The 16,708-nt window shown below is 35.5% G+C and overlaps 1 protein-coding gene across 2 annotated transcripts in view; it reads left to right on the top strand.

Annotated features, from left to right (window-relative positions):
* The first annotated feature begins 1,800 nt into the window (after nucleotides 1–1,800).
* The window catches only part of LOC135216876 (uncharacterized), a 97,776-nt gene continuing 82,868 nt past the window's right edge, over nucleotides 1,801–16,708 (top strand). Inside the window, exon 1 of one of the 2 annotated variants that reach the window (XM_064252393.1) lies at nucleotides 1,801–1,933. The gene's annotated coding sequence lies outside the window, so the exon portion shown is untranslated. The remainder of the gene's footprint in view (nucleotides 1,934–16,708) is intronic. The other variant, XM_064252392.1, reaches the window with a different exon arrangement.

Raw genomic sequence — 16,708 nt, 5'->3', positions numbered from 1 at the left:
TTTATTATTTTGTTATTGGGTTTAGTCTTTAACATTTGTGTGTAGGCAGGTAATTTTAAGTTTTCTGCCTTTCATTTCTCCTGACTTCCTTCTGCCTATCTATTTAGTAATAGGATAATGGTTTGTTGATTTTTATGGGCCCGGCTTAATATATGAGCCATACTTTTGATTCGTTTAGTTTTTCTATGTTAGGGTTTAGATTATTAGCTGTAGGTCAACCTTGGGTATTTAGAGGACTCGGTATATTAGTCCTCCAAGTTATTTTGTAGTCTGTTGGAGTTCATCTTCGTAGCTTTAGGTTACTCCTGATACCAGGTTGAATTTATTTAAGTGAAGTGTAATAAATGTTGTTAGATTTTTCCAGTGTTTTTGTTCTGTCTTCCCTCAATTCACCGAGTTACATAAATAATATACTGCCTACGACTCCTTTAAAAAATTAAAATCTAAAGAACCTGAACTACGGCCTACACAGGTCGTAACATTAGTCTTGAACCATTTTGGTAGTCTCTTTCCCCAGCCTGTTGAGAATAAACATAATGAACATTTTCATTATAACCGATGAAAGGTCATCTTTCTTTAGTACATTGGCTATGAATACCAGTACCTGATCATCAGGCTTTGCGTTCCTCAGTCCATGTTCTGTCAAACAACCTAGAATTCTCTATGCATACATGAGGTGTCATTTCTGTTTCGAGTTAAATCATCCGTGCTTCGATTTTGTCATCACCTTGTGTTTTCTGTCGCCTAGATTTATTTGGTATTGATTCCGCTTCTAAAACTTATTCTTATTCATAATTCTTATTCATGACCTTATTAAAATGCTCTGCCCAGCGTTGTCTTGTCTTTTCCTATTCTTCTCATGTTATTATTGACTCATCCCTCCTTTTGACAAGTATTTTCCTCCTTCCCTTATCTGGGATACCCAAACCCTGATGAAAAGGAGAGAAATTGGCAATGATCTTATCATGATTTCAGAGGTAGAGTCGGATTATTGATTTCACGGGTAACCTTGATTTTACCCCATCAAGAATAACTGAAGGAAGATCCTTCCCGGATACTGGAACAATACTCATTACAGCGAAGATGCAAAGACTCCCACACATATACAAAAGTTTCGACCTTTGACGACTAAATACGAGAGAGGCAAGTGAAATCGATCATTATTAGATCCATGGTGGATCTACTCTCATAGTGCTCTCTCAACGCCAGCTTCAGTTTCCAGGTAACAGTAATTCTCAGCCTCATCTAAGACCTGTCTATCATGATATAAAGTAGGTATTCTACACTCATGATTCAAAATAAGACTAAATTTATGAAAGGGGCAATTTCCGAAAACTTTCTCAGTGCTAAAAGGCTCCCCGCCCCCGATATTAAAATTCCCATCCGCCCCCTCCCACTTGAGCTTACCAACGCTAGCCCACTTTGATTTATTCTCAGGTTGTCCTTTTATTTAATCATTTCATTTTTCCTATTCTGAAACCGTAATTTTTTTTAATTTACATAGACAAAAGTGATGCAATTGAACAATTAAGGACAAGATATGTGAAAAAGGTTTAATCACATTCGTGCCATTCTACAAGTGAACTTTACATAGATTCGTGGACAGGTTACAATAGACCGTGTAACCATCTAATGACATTTAAAGAAGAGAATATTTAAAGTAGATTTCAGCGTTATGATGTCATCACAGTCAGTTTGCGCAGGTGTGGTAGCAACTAGCAACGGCTTCCGGTCGGTAGTGGAACTGTTGGAACACCGCTACAGTAGCGCTGGGACGTAGTAACTTCGGGAACTGCATATCAGTGCTGATGAAATAAGTGAGGAGTCAACAGCGTAAATCTTTCCAGGGGTCTCCACCGCCGCCCAACCAACTCTGATTAATTGCCATTATCCGACCTTCTTGCAGTCTCGAAAGTATTTTCCACATGATACAGTAAGTAAACGATTGGCGCAGTTTCTGCTTATTGTTTTTCATTCCTTCTCTGTGGCATGCAAATAAATGATAGCTCAAAGCTTTTCATGAATTTTGTATCTCATCAATTGATCGACACGATTCTGCGGTTTGCGTGTGACTTTGAACTCCAGTTTTGTTGCTATGAAATAAATTCGCCCATTTGTTTGAAGTTTAGGAGAAGCCCCTCGTTAAGAAAAATAAATTAATTACAAAAAATACAGGGAAGGTTATTGTCTAGAAAACTCATATATTAACATACGTTGCCTTAATGCAAGCGATCTGTATTGACTAGACTGGGAAATGTGTAAAACATACCACATACACACACTATGACAAAAACGTGCTGATAGCAAAAATCAAATAAACAAATAAATAAATAAGTGCTATTGTGACTTCGATGCTTGTGATTCTTACTTAGAAAAAGGAGGTGAAGGATTAACGGTCAGAGTATTTCAAATGTAAAAATCGTTTAGTGAGAAAATAGAACAAGGATGAGTGTGGAGCGCCAACAACTTTCAAAGTCTGATGTAGTTTAGACTTATAATAATACGTTGTCTCTCGCTCACATACATTACATTAACAAAGTATAATGCTTGACTAATCGGTGTTCTTTGAAAGGAAAATGGACAATAACTGAATACACACACACACATACATATATACATGCATATATATATATATATATATATATATATATATATATATATATATATATTATATTTATATATATATAATGTATGTTTGTATGTATATATATGAATTGGATATCAAACATTTGTAGCTTATTGATTATATATGTATGCATTACATACATACATGTATACGTACATATGTAAATGTATCTGCATATATACAAATATATATATATATATATTATATATTATATATATATCTATACTGTGTATAAAAAAATAGCTAAAACAAAAACATAGGAAGGAAGGGTGAATGACTCATCGGTAGGTACACTGAAATTACAATTCGGTAATGGAATAAAACTTATAAGCACCAAACATGTAACCCACACACGAAGCATGTGCGCCTAGACTTCGGACCAGGTCGTAGTTTGAATTATATCCAATTATACACGATCATCTCTGATACAGGCATGGCACGTAATCTCATAAGATTTTTATAGAAATTACTGAAGGTAGAGTGAAATAGTACAAGGAAAGACAATGAAAGGCAATATAAATCTTAAAGAAATATTATATAAATATATTAGTAAATATATATATATATTATATAGATATATATATATATATATATAATATATATATTATATCATCATCATCATCATCATCATCATCAGCCGTTGCTAGTACACTGCAAGTCAAAGGCCTCAGATATGTCCTTCCACTCGCAAACCGTTAATGGTCTTTCTATGCTAGTCTATACCCGCAAATTTTGTTAGCTCAATATATATATATATATATATATATATATATATATATATATATATATATATATATATATGTATATATATATATAGATAAACATTTACACACACATATATACGTACGTATACATGTGTATATGTATATAATGCATCCATATATAATCATTAGGTTACGAATGTTTAATATCCAATTCAGGTTACTTCGGGAATATCACCGAAAGGGAATTATAAGCGATAAATGGATTAGTACCGAAGTGTCTCGAACACACGACACAGCACCCACGAAGGCTTCTTAAGGTTCGCATAGATAACCCTAAGCACAGTCTAGGTAGGAGGGTGACCTGCCTTACAGGTGTCCGGTTGTCATCTCCAGAAATATATAGTATTCGGGAACATAGAGAAAATAAATTGATTTATTATAGAGTACGAAGATTTTAAAATCCTTAAACAGGCGTCTTCCTCTCAACAGATTGCTGTCGTCGTATTGCTTTTCACACATACACAAAAAGCTAGTTCCAAAAGTGAGCAATCAGACCAGGCTTGTGTTCAAGCACAAATACGTACTTGTTAGTTGGACTTCAGTACAAAATTTTGAGTAATTGTGCTTGTGCTTCAGATTTTAAAAATTAATGTACTTATATTTAATATTTTGTACTTGGGCCAAAATTAATTGAAAAATAGAGTACTTTTAATTATTTTTCAAGTACAGTGCAGTAATAATTATGTACTATGAGATTCAGATACTTTGTCCCGGTGTGTTTCTGGAATAACTTTTTTCTTTGCATTTGACAAAGATATTACTTAGCCATCTATACATCCCTACCTAATTTTCGGCAGCATTCTTTATTACTTATATTACACAAAATTATATTCATAGGAGTAAAATGAAGCAGCCGAAGCCAGTGGCGGAACACTGTAACGAATGCGTTCAAAGTTATACGTGACGTAAACATAAGACGTCCCCACTCCTCCCACAAGATGATGACAACAAACGGCTGTCTCTGAAATCCTGAATGAATATTCGTGCCCTGTCAAGGTTTCAAGAATGGCGACTATGATAAGTCATTGTTCCCGTGGTTGCAGGACAGCTTTTGCGATTCGACTTGCACAATTGTTTAGAAGTGAGGAGGCCCGTGGCAAACCCTGCGTAAGCTTGAACAGGTAAATGAATGATAGGGCCTTTTTGTGTGTGTGTGTGTGTGGGGGGGGGTTGCTGTAAGGAGTACATCGGGACATCCAAGGCTACCAAGTTTTCATGATTTGTTGACCTCCATAACGTGCAGAAAGATATATGCTCTATTTATTACAATGATCGTCACCGTCATATTAGGAAAAATACCAAAGAAGTTACGACAAATGCCAAAGTTTTCTCAACTTTGTTAACTGATCCTTAATTATATAATTTTTCAATAGAGAAATAGTGATAGAAAGTAATTTCTCGGATTGCTTGTGGAAATCCTTTTCTTCAAGGATTCTAGCACTCGACCTCATGGCATAAATCCTATATACTACTACTACTACTACAAAGTATAAACAAGGAGTATTGGTTGTATTTCATTGTTGCCTGAGGTTGAGACTTTTTCACGAATATCCAATTATCCACTGAGAAGGAGGCAAGTTAATGACATCATAAGTTACGTCATTATATCTTCGAAAGACATTCCTCTGCGTTTGCTGGCGATGTCTACAAGAAGTCGGTGTCACTCATATAATTACCAGAATTATGCAACTTTCATAATACAGAATACAGTCAAAAATTAGGTAGGGATGTAAGATACCCTGTGACAAAGTGTTATCTTTGTCAGTTACGTTGATAAAATTTTATTCCGGAAAAACATCGGGACACCGGCTGTGAATCAAATCATAGTAGGTATATTAGCATAGATAATTAAATATCCATAATGTTTTTATTATGGCTTAGCAGATTATAATAGGATAGTTTACTTAAATAGGTATAAGAAGTATGGATTTAAATTTTTAGATAATAGTAGCAATAATATCAAGTTTACATCAATTATAGCTACTAATGTATAGCACTAGTACTAGACTATCTGGCAACTTTTGGGTATGGTGTATGATCTAGCTGGACGCTACCGCGCATAGGGGTAGGGGGATTTGTAATAAAACGTTGTGAAATGTTCGTGTCACCATCTCTGAGAATGTAATTTGGTCTGATATTGCGCTGTAGTACATGCGAATATTTTGACTTTCATATCGAACACAATCAGTGTCTTGACCTCCATTTTGTATTTAGGTTTTTGTTACATGGCTGCTGGAGTGTGTAACTGTATTTCGGTCTATAAATACAAATTTGTCAGAACACGGCTCAAAAAATTGTTTCCAGACAATGTTTTGTTCTGATGTTGAATTTTTCTCTTTCTCTTTGGTGCTAGAACAAGGCAAAAGAGGTGACAACTGACATAAGCTGTTCAATAAAAAGCTTCAAACCTCAACCACCCCAATTTATACTTCTAGAACATCCACGAATGTTATGCAATGGGGGAAAAAAATTTGTTTTTTTTTTTTTTCCATTAATACTTACTAGGAGGCAACAGTCATCACTTGTGAACTAAATCTACTTCATATTATTAAATTTGTATTATCAACCGAACTAGGAAATTTAATGGAATTTTTACCTTTCCTTTACCTTTACTATGAGCTGGCACACTTTTGATAATTTTCACTCACGAAGCCCCATGAGTATCTCTTGATGCCCTGTGGGTAGCTCTTGACCTCTAGCTGCAGTGGACTGAGGCGGCTCGCTATCACTATCTAAAATTTGAGAAGTACACAGATACTACTGATGGCAGAGCTATATTCATTCCTTAAAGATCATTATAATATATTACCTCATGCTTTTCCAATGGATATTTGCTACCTAATTTGAAATAAACATGTGTGTAACAATTTAAGATGCCTGTTGAAAAATACTTATACTTAAGTACCCTGTTAATTACTTAGACTTTTTATTTTGTTTGTTTTGATGGCGTTTTTACGTTGCATGGAACCAGCGGTTATTCAGCAACGGGACCAACGGCTTTAAGTCACTGACTTCCGAACCACGTCGAGTGTGAACTTCTATCACCAGAAATACACATGTCTGACCCTACAATGGAATGCCCGAGAATCTGCCACCGAGGAGGCAGGCAAAGACCATACCAACCACGCCACTGAGGCACTAAATTTTGACTTATGTACCAAGCAAATCTTTTGTACTTGTACTTGTCAAGTTCTTCAGTACTTATAATTGTCCACAAGTACTGGCACATGTGCTTGAACTCATCCCTGAATCAGACTACTGTTACCCCTTTACCTGGCATGGCCACACTTACTTGGGATGTTTTGTTTACTGTTCTAGTCACTCGTCTTCTTCCCCTTGTCGATATGGTACTTTTCCTAGTGTTTTATGTCCTGTATATTCTTATTATAATTGTAGGTCGATGTTTTAGATATGAGTCTTTTTTTATATTCTATTTTAAATGTATTTGTCTTCTACCTGATGTGATAATGGGGCAAAGCCCCAGATCGTCGCTCATAAAGCTTTGGAAATGTGCCATAAGACTTCTCCCCTGTTTCCTTGTATACTGTGTACACACACACAAATATATATATATATATATATATATATATATATATATATATATATATATATGACTGGTAAAAAATGTTCTGTAACAACAGAATTCTATCTAATAAAAGGAGCCCATAAAAAACACCAAAATATAGAGAGAAAAGTACTATATTTCAGAGACTGCTGTCTCCCTCTTCAGGTAGATGAATGAGAAAAGTTTACAGAAAAGGTGGTATTTATACCAAGAGGTCCATCCACAGGCAAGCCAATTTAGGTCACCTCCGCTGATTATCTTCCTTTAATCTTCTTAAGTGTTGGTTGAATGAAAACCTCGTCGATCGTATCTGAAATCCATGCTCCTTTTGAGACGTTCATTACCTGCCTCTCTTTTATTTAAGGCCAGGCCCCCCCCCGATTCCATCATTTGACTCTTGTACCGGCAGTTGCTGCTATAAATTACGCGTGACAAATTCCAGTTTATTCTATGGTTATGTTCATTTATATGGTTGAAAATAGCCAAGTTCTATTGTCCATACCTAACTGACCGTTTGTGTTGTATTAGTCTCTGGGGAACTGATTTACCTGTAAATCCGATGTAAGATTGGTCACAGTCCTGGCATGGGATTTCGTATACCCCAGTGTCCTTGGGAGATGTCTTTTGTTGGACGTTAATCAGGGATTTGGCTAAGGTGTTTGGGTAAGTAAATGCAAAAGGGTTAGATTTTCCGAGGGTGTGGGTTACTCTCTTAATCGTGTCCAGGTGAGGAATTTTTATTTTATTGTTGGGTGTATCTCTGGTCTTGTCTTTAGGGGGTCGTTAGAAAATTATGTTTTGCTTTGGTGAATTGCTTCTCAATTTTATTTTTATGGTCAGGATACTTTAAAGATAAAAGTTGCTTGCGAATTAGTTCAAATTCTTTTTCCAGGAATTCTGGGGAACAAATTCGCAAGGCTCTTAAGAACAGGTTGCTAGCTACACCTATCTTGATAGTAATGTCGTGATAGCTAAAGTAGTGAATGTATGAAAGTGAGAACGTTGGTTTTCTGTCGTGTCTCTGATTATTAAAACATCAAGAAAAGGAATTTTGTTGTCTGTTTCCCACTTAACTTTAAATTTGATGCTGGGCACTAATGCGCTTAATTTCGAGAGGAATTCATTAAAATTGCCCCACCTATTATCCCAAAATGTTAGGATATCATCCACATATCTCATCCACAGCATGTTTTTGGGTTTTATTGCATTTATTACTGTAGTTTCAAAGTATTCCATGTACAGATTGGCTAAAACAGAACTTAAAGGACTACCAACACTACACCCGAATTTTTGCTTGTAGAATGATTTCCCGAATGAAAATACGTTATTAGATGCACATAATTCAACTAACTTTATTATTTTGTCAAGCGCCAATGGGAAATGATCTGAATAGGGGGATAATTTTTCCCTTAAAAACTGAAAAACGTCCTGTACTGGTATTTTTGTGAATAGGGAGTCTACGACAAGGCTTAAAAGTTTTATGTTGTGAAGTGGTATATGTGCTTCTCGGAATTTGTGACAAAAATCTTCCGAATTTTTACTGTGACTGGGAGAAAAAGTGCCTAAAAAAGGGGAAAGGAGGCCAGCTAACCATTTAGAAATTTTGTAATTGAAAGCTCCGGCACATGAAACGATGGGTCTGAATGGAAGATTGTCTTTGTGAGTTTTGGGAAGGCCATAAAAGTAGGGTAATTTAGGATTAATTACTTTAAATTTCTCTAATAGTTCAATACTCTTTTTGTCTTGGCCAATTAATCTTACTTTCCGAGTTTTGGAGGGGATTTTTCGTCAGTTTTTCGTAAGTGTTTGTGTCGGTAAGGAGCTTGTTGATTTTGTCGAGGTAGAAGTCTTTGTCCATTATTACGATTTTGCCTTCTTTGTCGGATCTACTTATTATAACATCTAACTTTTTTAGCGAGTGGATGGCTATCATGAATCTGCGGGGAACAGGATATTTCTTATGTAGGTCAGTTAAAGCATTTAGTAACACTCTTCACGGCTGTAGTTTTTGTCAGATAAGAATTTATCAAAAGCCACTATGAAATCTAGGTTGTTTTTGCTGTCTGGCATAAGGGCAAAGGATAAGTCTAAATTTAAAACTAAATGTTGATTTACAGTAAGGGGGGTGTTGGATAAGTTTAAAACTTTGTCTTGTTGCTCACGATTATTCCATGCGCTATTGTCTATTAGCTTATTTAACTTGCGTAAAAGTCTGACCTACATAAGAAATATCCTGTTCCCAACAAATTCATGATAGCCATCCACTCGCTAAAAAAGTTAGATGTTATAATAAGTAGATCCGACAAAGACGGCAAAATCGTAATAATGGACAAAGACTTCTACCTCGACAAAATCAACAAGCTCCTTACCGACACAAACACTTACGAAAAACTGACGAAAAATCCCCTCCAAAACGTTCCCACAGAATTTTTTCGGAAAGTAAGATTAATTGGCCAAGACAAAAAGAGTATTGAACTATTAGAGAAATTTAAAATAATTAATCCTAAATTACCCTACTTTTATGGCCTTCCCAAAACTCACAAAGACAATCTTCCATTCAGACCCATCGTTTCATGTGCCGGAGCTTTCAATTACAAAATTTCTAAATGGTTAGCTGGCCTCCTTTCCCCTTTTTTAGACACTTTTTCTCCCAGTCACATTAAAAATTCGGAAGATTTTTGTCACAAATTCCGAGAAGAACATATACCACTTCACAACATAAAACTTTTAAGCCTTGTCGTAGACTCCCTATTCACAAAAATACCAGTACAGGACGTTTTTCAGTTTTTAAGGGAAAAATTATCCCCCTATTCAGATCATTTCCCATTGGCGCTTGACAAAATAATAAAGTTAGTTGAATTATGTGCATCTAATAACGTATTTTCATTCGGGGAATCATTCTACAAGCAAAAATTCGGGTGTAGTATGGGTAGTCCTTTAAGTTCTGTTTTAGCCAATCTGTACATGGAATACTTTGAAACTACAGTAATAAATGCAATAAAACCCAAAAACATGCTGTGGATGAGATATGTGGATGATATCCTAACATTTTGGGATAATAGGTGGGGCAATTTTAATGAATTCCTCTCGAAATTAAGCGCATTAGTGCCCAGCATCAAATTTAAAGTTGAGTGAAAAAAGGGAAAAACAGACAACAAAATTTCTTTTCTTGATGTTTTAATAATCAGAGACACGACGGAATACAAATTTACCATATACAGAAAACCAACGTTCTCACTTTCATACATTCTCTACTTTAGCTATCACGACATTACTATCAAGATAGGTGTAGCTAGCAACCTGTTCTTAAGAGCCTTGCGAATTTGTTCCCCAGAATTCCTGGAAAAAGAATTTGAACTAATTCGCAAGCAACTTTTGTCTTTAAAGTATCCTGACCATATAATTGAGAAAGCAATTCACAAAGCAAACGTAATTTTCTAACGACCCCCTAAAGACAAGACCAGAGATACACCCAACAATAAAATAAAAATTCCTCACCTGGACACGATTAAGAGAGTAACCCACACCCTCGGAAAATCTAACCCTTTTGCATTTACTTACCCAAACACCTTAGCCAAATCCCTGATTAACGTCCAACAAAAGACATCTCCCAAGGACACTGGGGTATACGAAATCCCATGCCAGGACTGTGACCAATCTTACATCGGATTTACAGGTAAATCAGTTCCCCAGAGACTAATACAACACAAACGGCCAGTTAGGTATGGACAACAGAACTTGGCTATTTTCAACCATATAAATGAACATAACCATAGAATAAACTGAATTTGTCACGTGTAATTTATAGCAGCAACTGCTGGTACAAGAGTCAGATGATGGAATCGGCCTTAATAAAAGAGAGGCAGGTAATGAACATCTCAAAGGAGCATGGATTTCAGATACGATCGACGAGGTTTTCATTCAACCAACACTTAAGAAGATTAAAGGAAGATTATCAGCGGAGGTGACCTAAATTGGCTTGCCTGTGGATGGACCTCTTGGTATAAATAACACCTTTTCTGCAAACTTTTCTTCATTCATCTACCTGAAGAGGGAGACAGCAGTCTCTGAAATATAGTACTTTTCTCTCTATATTTTGGGGTTTTTATGGGGGCTCCTTTTTAGTAGATATTAATATATAATATATCATAACTATATTATATAATAATAATTGATATTATATGTATATGTATTATTTGTATATGGTATATGTATATGGTATCTGGACTAAATGTAATGTATATGTTTATATGTATATTGTATATGTATTATGGTATAATGTATATGTATATGTATATGGTATTTAGTAGGATGTAGATGTAGATGTAGATGTAGATGTAGATTTGTAGATGTAGATGTAGGATGTAGATGTTAAAGATGTAGATGTAGATGTAGATGTAGATGTAGGATTTGTAGTATGTAGATGTTTAGAATGTAGATGTAGATGTAGATGTATAAGAATGTAGATGGATTCTGTATATGTATATGTATAATGTAATATGTAATATGTATATGATATGTATATGCTCTGTATTATGTATATGTATATGTTATATTACACATAAGGGCCGGAGCTGGAGCTCAAAGAAGATATATTCCGAAGGAAGTAGTAGGGAAAGGCATCCTCATCTTTCAACAGTTTATTAATGCCGACGTTTCGCGACGAATTCCAGGTCGCATTTTCAAGGCTAAAAATATATAAAATTTACGAACATTAATAATTGATCTAATTTAATTTATATTAAAAATGTCATGGCAAACAGCTCTCAATACAGTAAAAAGTAAAAAGTTAAAAGGTAAAAGGTAAAAGGTAAAAGTTAAAAGTTAAAGTTAAAATTGAACAGCACCTTCAAGTCAGACATATTAAAAGTACAGGACTAAACTAAAATTTCAGAAACACCTACCTATACAAAAGAAAGAGTAAAACTGACACAATATAGGTCTGCCTCACTGTATTTTTACCTATATTGTGTCAGTTTACTCTTTTGGTTTGTTATGGTGGTGTTTCTGAAATTTTAGTGAAGTCCTGTACTTTTAATATGTCTGACTTTGAAGGTGCTGTTCAATTTTAACTTTTAACTTTTAAACTTTTACCTTTACCTTTTACCTTTTACCTTTTAACTTTTTACTGTATTGAGAGCTGTTGCCATGACATTTTTAATATAAATTAAATTAGATCAATTATTAATGTTCGTAAATTTTATATATGAGCCTTGAAAATGCGACCTGGAATTCGTCGCGAAACGTCGGCATTAATAAACTGTTGAAAGATGAGGATGCCTTTCCCTACTACTTCCTTCGGTAGGATATATTATATATATATATATATATATATATATATATATATATTATATATATATATATATATAGATATTATATATATATATATATATATATATGTATGTATGTATGTATATATAACTGCTGAGTAAGGCTGAACTCGTGTAGATAAATTCTACAAGAACGGTCGCTACAAGCTAGTGCGTCGACCTCCTTTTCCTGGGCGCAATAATTAGTCCTCTTGGATACTGGCGGCGGTTCTATACTTTAACAATATCTTCACAGATTAAAACTTTTGCCTCCAGTGAGACTCATTTTCGTTTTCAGACGTTTTTTAGACATGCAGCTCTACTACCATCTTGTTTCACCCTTTCTGTAGTCAATTCTCCTCTTTTCGTACTTTTCTATCATTTATGAGATATACTACACAACGCTTAAAGGCAAGTATTTATTTCCTCTGTACTAATGGTCATGCTAGCTTCAGTATACCCTCACAACCTTATTTTGCAAATATTCACTTATAGACTTTACAAACATTTGTAGCCGTACTACATTCTACTAATACTGTATCATCTGCACTATTAGTCACAACACTTCAGATCCCCCAAACTTGCGCCTCCCTCTCCTGTCCTTCCCCGATCTCTCTTACCTTAAAATGTGAAACAGACGTGCTGTTACAGACACATATACCTGCTTTTCCACCGAAACCGATAGTCTTCCATTTACATACAACAAATTGTAACACAAAATTTGCATTCATAAAAAATAAAAAGAATCCTACTCATTCTCCTCAACTTATTTTCTACAAACATACCATCTCTCTCCACTTCCATCTCTCAATTATTCCCTTAGTCCACATTACGCCTTCTCATTTTACTCGGAAATTGTTTGTACAACTGTACCATAAAAAAAAGTAATAGGTATACTCTCTTTTCTGTAACCGTAACATTTCTACCCGCATTATCTCCTCACTTTCTCCATCCAAATCAATACTGAAGGTATAGTAATATTATGTCTTATGATTAGAGGCACCTCCCATATTTTCTCACTCATTTCTGAAGAAATGGCGAAAGAAATCGGTTAGCTATATTTGCGCGGGCTGCCTGCCATTCAGCAATAGAGAAATTGAGAGGCCATAACGAATGTTCGATTTATCTACTTAAATCTGGTGAGCGTGACGAATAGATTCACTGGATATACATGATTATGTGAGAAACATATGGCTCACACACACACCCATCTGCCTATTTGCTTGAAGGAAGGACTGAACGGCGCCCTTTAACTGCGAGGAAAGTCTTTCACAGAACTGCACGAACATTCTTTTGAAATCGTATCGCGTAGTCGAGGGAGTTAATAACTATTTAGGAGCGCTAGAAACTTACGTCAAGCGCAGTCCCCTTTCAGTAACCATCAAAATGATCATACCATCTTTTCATTTTCAAAATGTTTGAGTCTGTCATACTCACGTGCCAATTTATCCAACCGGATAACTCTCGTTTACTCTAAAAGATTCAAGGTCGGGCGCGACTGGCCTTTTCCATCAAACTGGGTGTAATGCAATAGATGAGCCACTAATTCACATATGGCCACGGGAAAATTTGCCAAATTTTTGGTTTGCGCTGAAAAACATGAACCAGAATTAAAGGCTCGAATAATGAAAAAAAAAAAAAAAAAAAAATTCTGTGGTAATTGATAAATAAACAAGGCGTGATCCAATATCTCCAGCTCACTTGGGAAGTGTGCAAAATTTTCCCCTCGCGTATACATTGTAAACATATTCCTAACTAAAACGTAGTTGAAACGTGCTAACATCTACGGTCAAATAGATCTTTGTTTCACACCAAAGAAATTAAATTAAGTATTGTGAGTGTATTTATTATAAAAATAATTTTTGACTTTACTTTATGCAATTTATTTTTTACATTTTCATTCTAAGTGATAAATCATAAATATCCTATCCTAAAATTCCTGTATCTTTAACTCTTCCACAGACTTTTCCTACCCCGACAACAACAACTACAACAAAGTAGCTTGTAGACTTACTGTCCGAATAAGCAAAAATTTCGAAATGTTTGAAAGATTGCCAGGTTCATGCGTAGGTGTGTGTCTGTTTGGGTCGTCGTACACTTGTCTGTACACTTGCTTGGCGGCGATGACTTTAGGGCTTTGTGTACATTATTCCCCCCAGCAGAGAGACATACTTTAGAATAGAATTCATGTAGACAAAGGAATGCGCATTCTGAAAAATATTACGAAGGAAAAAAAAAAAAAAAAAAAAAAGTACTTTTAGTGTAAATTTCAACCTCTTTGTAAGTACTGTACAGGCCATCATATAAGAGACAGCGCAAGTGAGATCTTAACAAAATCTTAAGACAGTCGTCAAGAACAGCTGCAAATAGTATCATATGAGACCCAAGTAGAAATACTTTAAGAATTTTGTATAGTTTTCGTTTTTGCCTCGTGAATGTTGAATTTTACAATAACATGAGATCCTTGTTCATTTAAGAGGAAATTAGCAGTAGCAGTTGTAGAAAGTGTATCATTTACATGGGACTGACCACAAAACTCCATCTAAAACGGAAAACGGAAAGGAAGACAAAGAACCTCATAGACGACAAATTTCGAGTCATATGAATGAAAATTAAAGATCCACGAGGTTTGCAAAAGTGCGTTGGTACGGTCTTACGCCTACCTACTTTACCGACTGTTTCAGGAACAAGAGCCTGTGCTAGCATAAGGCAGCATATTAATCGCAGTAAAAAGAAAAAAACTGGAAGTTTCCAAGAGGCTAAGCTGAGGTAACAATTATTGGCTGAGAAATTCCACGCGGAATATTAGGAAGCCAAGGAAAAATTTACTGTCCTTAGGATCGAAACATGTGTCGGACTCGATACTAATAAAAAGTATATTCTAGTTTTACCAGACCACTGAGCTGATTAACAGCTCTCCTAGGGCTGACCCGAATGATTAGATATTTTTACGTGGCTAGGAACCAATTGGTCACCTAGCAACGAGACCTACATTTTACTGTGGATCCGAACCACACTATATCGAGAAATAAATTCCTCTAATTTTGCGTTGGCTGAGCCGGGAATCGAACTTCGAACCACCGAATTGGCAGCCGAGCGCGAAAACCACTCGTCCAGCGAGGAAACTAATTGCAAATACAATTGGTTTTATACTTATAAACTCGTTACATAAGCATTTGCATGCAGCGTTACATATGACATCTTGCATGCATAACAAAAGGCAATAGGCAAAAGTTTGCTATTCATGGTTGGAGCCAATACTATAGAGTATAGACCATACATCACATCATATGTTATAGTTTCTTCCTTTTAGTGAAGTCCGTACACCTGAAAAATCTACGTCCAGAGAAGAAAAAGTACGAGCGTAAGTATTGATGATGGAAATATATAAAAACACGTAAGTAGGTGTGAAAATATTTAAAGGAGTAGTGTGTTGTGAAGGAAAGTCTCTTTGGGCAGTGTGTGTGAAAGGAAAGTCTCTTGGAAATTGGACAAAAATCCATCCAAGAGTAAAGGAACTCACAGAACTAAAATACCCGCTTCTTCTCAAATACCACACAGTAATGCTTCCACAATTGTTCAAAACAACCTTCTAAGTCAAAATGTAAGAAGACTGTATTCTTTATCCATCATATCAACTTGCATTTGTCTCATAGTTATATTATAATCCTTGCTAGAACAGTTATACGCATTATAGAACATCTCTTGACTATTACATATGAAATATCATCTTAACTAGTATTTAGTTATTTGATTCAGCTTTCTCGTAGTATATCTTTTTTCACATTGTGACAGGAAATATTCATTAATTACAAAAATTTGTCTACATTATAATCATAATTTATTCATCCTTACAAAAGAATAGCCTATACATAATTATTTATAGCAATTGATCATCACTGGCATAGGCCATGCAAATTGTCCTAAGGACATCGACAGTGTTACATAACTGCGCCAGGTGGTCCAAAAACTGATTCCGTTTTCATTGACAACTTTCAAAGCTTGTCATTCATCTCTGCTAAAACCCCATACTATATACAAACAGAATAAAATTGTTGATGAAACAGGTGGTACAAAGGTGGTTATATCAGGGACCTTAAAAGGGTGGGGTCTTTCATATACAATCCAGTTTAGGTGCACGATTATGGCTTTCTATTTGCAAAGGGCGGCCCCTCCATTTGCTTGATATCGGGAATTGTTCTTCGTTTTATTGGACCTTTTCTCTCTAATTTCTTCAGTTTTAGTTTTCTGTAAAAGCAAACTATTGAGATGGCTGTTTGTCTGTCCGTTCGCACTTTTCCTTGTCCTGCCTCAGATCTTAAAAAGTACGGAGGCTAGAGGGCTGTAAATTGGTATGCTGATCATCCAACCTCCAATCATAAAACATAACAAATTGCAGCCCTCTAGCCTCAGTAATTTGTATTTTTATATAAGGTTAAAGTTA

Source organism: Macrobrachium nipponense, chromosome 6 (genome assembly GCF_015104395.2).
Source record: "Macrobrachium nipponense isolate FS-2020 chromosome 6, ASM1510439v2, whole genome shotgun sequence".
NCBI classification, from domain to species: domain Eukaryota; kingdom Metazoa; phylum Arthropoda; class Malacostraca; order Decapoda; family Palaemonidae; genus Macrobrachium; species Macrobrachium nipponense.
The sequence above is the reverse complement of the archived record's forward strand: the minus strand, read 5'-3'. Positions and strand labels throughout refer to the sequence as shown.